General features: G+C 40.2%; 1 long non-coding RNA gene across 1 annotated transcript; it reads right to left on the bottom strand.

Moving 5' to 3' along the window:
• Positions 1 to 450: 450 nt before the first annotated feature.
• LOC306899318 lies at positions 451 to 2071 on the bottom strand. Its single transcript, XR_013787187.1, has 4 exons — positions 1990 to 2071; positions 1078 to 1148; positions 652 to 820; positions 451 to 572 (listed from the first exon to the last, which is right to left on the bottom strand). It is a non-coding gene; the product is annotated as an uncharacterized lncRNA (long non-coding RNA).
• Between the last annotated feature and the right edge of the window lie 467 nt (positions 2072 to 2538).

The following is a 2538-nucleotide window of genomic DNA, read 5'->3' as shown; positions in this document are numbered from 1 at the left end:
AAATACATCTAAAGCAAATTTACACTTTCTTTTTTTTGTTAGCTATAGTTCTGATTCTGATAATGATAGTGGCCAAAATGATGTGAAATTGCAGTTTTTGGTAGAGCCCCCTAAGAAGCCAGGGAAAACCCTGCTTTTACAAGATATGCAGACAAGAAACTATTACCTGGTGATAATCCATCCAGGGGTAATGTCAGCTTCCCCTCCTGTCTTGCCAGGCACAGGATCTTCTCAGCATAAATGGGTAGCCAAGTTTCAAACAATTTTGATGCAGCATCCCCATGCAGGACAAGAAAGTCCTGTGCAATCTATAAAATGAAAAACACATTTTAAAACCAATTCAATGTGGCACAATAATAAAAGGTTATAAATAATGCATCCTCATATACAAGATCAGATTTCCCTATACCTACCATGCCTTTGGTCATTAGGTGAGGGATTGTTGTCCCTAATGCACTTGGCCCTGTAGACTGCCGTGTTCTCCATGTAGGTCTCTATCTGGCTGAGGGGCTGAGAATTGTTTCTCATCCATTCTCTAAACTGTGACGCACGTTCATCTGATATGGTACATTCTGTAAAAAAGAACAAGTAGTCAGTCACTGAAATATGGATGTTTTGCTTGATCAAATAATTTTTCAGTTTAATAATTACCTGGTATGAGAGCCCTTGCAAGAGCTCCATTATCTGGCGCTTGTGATGGTGTCTGTGCCATGCTCCGCGACTTGCTGGTTGATCTCAGCCGCTTTCTGACGTTCAGCAGCCTTTCCTCCCGGAATCCAGTGGCTGGCCGGTGGCTCCGTCCTGGGGTGTACCATATTTCCTGCCAAGAAATCAAAATCTTTAATGAATAGAGATGAGGCATGTTTGACTTTGACAGCGTGGGCTACGGTTAGAACAGGGTTTGTCTGTACGTCTGTCTGTCCTCAGTAGATCAATTATTGTTCCTGTTGCTTAGTGCATAACAGTGGGCATCAAACAGCACAGAAGCGTTTCTAGGAGGAGTGAGCTGTATTGTGTAGGGCTTGAGTAGCAATGCAGACTTGATATGCTGTGGATGGGAAAACAAATATTTCTTACCTTTAAATTTGTCGACAAGGTCTGTCAGCTGCCACTCTGTCAAAATGTTAATGACAAAGCTGTCCATTGATCTGAAACAAACACAAAAAGAGCTTAAGCAAAAATACAATTGCTATTGTATTAACTATTCAGATGTCACTATGCAAAAGCAATGCAGACTAGCAGCAAAATGTAACCCAATGTGAAGATAACAGCCATTTTATTTAGCATCACAAAATATAGAGAAAACAATCCTCCCTTTCTCCTTATACAATTCATATGACAAAATGCATGCATGTATATTGTCTATGTTTTTACTTCACAAGAATATTTGTGGCTACAGCAGTGGTTCCCAAACTTTTTATTTTATATTTCTTAACCCCTCACTCAAGTGGCCCTTGTCGTTTGCCAGGCCGCCATTTTAAATAAGAATTTGTTCTTATCTATTGTCGGTCAAATTACGTTAACTACATTAACGTTACTTAAATAAATGCATTAAGTCAGACATATCAGGTTATCTCACCGTTTTTTACATACTTTAATCAGTCAAACACTGTGTTATGCCTTCACATGAAAAGCTTCAGTAAAAAAGCGCGCTCATTTATAGCTAGTTAAAATAATATAGCTAGCAAAGCAACTAACTGAGAGCATGTTGGCTAGTAAACTAGTTAACTGCCTAATCACCTGGCTAGCTTGAAACTAGCTGGCAAATTAGACTGGTGAGCTCAATAAACATCCCCATGGGCATTATGAACTTGTTTAATTAATTCATTAATATAATTCAGAGCAAACGGATAAGCTGTAACGTTAGGCTATCCATGATAACGGCTAAATGGCTACGTTGTTAGCCAAACCAAAGCCTCGACAATATAAAGATACTACTTTAACAGGTAACGCAACACAGACAATGTGAATAGTATAAGTTCCACAAACCTTTTATTATTTATTTACCTCGCTGGATGATCAGTCAGGTTTTCTGCTGTGACGAGCACTCGGTGTGTGGACTCTGGAGACGATGTGATGACGTTCGAAGCACAAACAACCCAAGTGCTGGGTCAACCGATGTATGTTGGGTTGATTGATTTTAACTCAACGCATGAGTTGCACAAAATAACCCAATATTATATTAATATAACCCAAATGTTGACATAAATAACCCATAATGGGTAAACCATTTCATAACCCAGCGGTTGGGTAGATTAAATAACCCAGCATTTTTTAGTGTGTAGAGTCGCTCGTCAGGGCGCGCTGGGTCTCTGCGCTCGGACAACGGGCTGATGCCGTCGGCGAGCATCAGCTTTTGTTTCTTTTGTACGTCTACAAGAGACACACGTTAATGTGAGAGCTTTACTTGTGTACACATCCATGTGCATCAGAAGAGATGACCTGCATATGCGACACCACACCGACGGCAGGAAGTGAACCCGTCCCACCGGAAGTGCTCCTAAAATCAACATTAGGATTTACATAACAATTGATAAA

This window comes from Barbatula barbatula (genome assembly GCF_947034865.1).
Source record: "Barbatula barbatula genome assembly, chromosome: 10".
NCBI lineage: Eukaryota > Metazoa > Chordata > Actinopteri > Cypriniformes > Nemacheilidae > Barbatula > Barbatula barbatula.
Note: the sequence above shows the minus strand (reverse complement) of the source record. Positions and strands in the feature narration are given on the sequence as shown.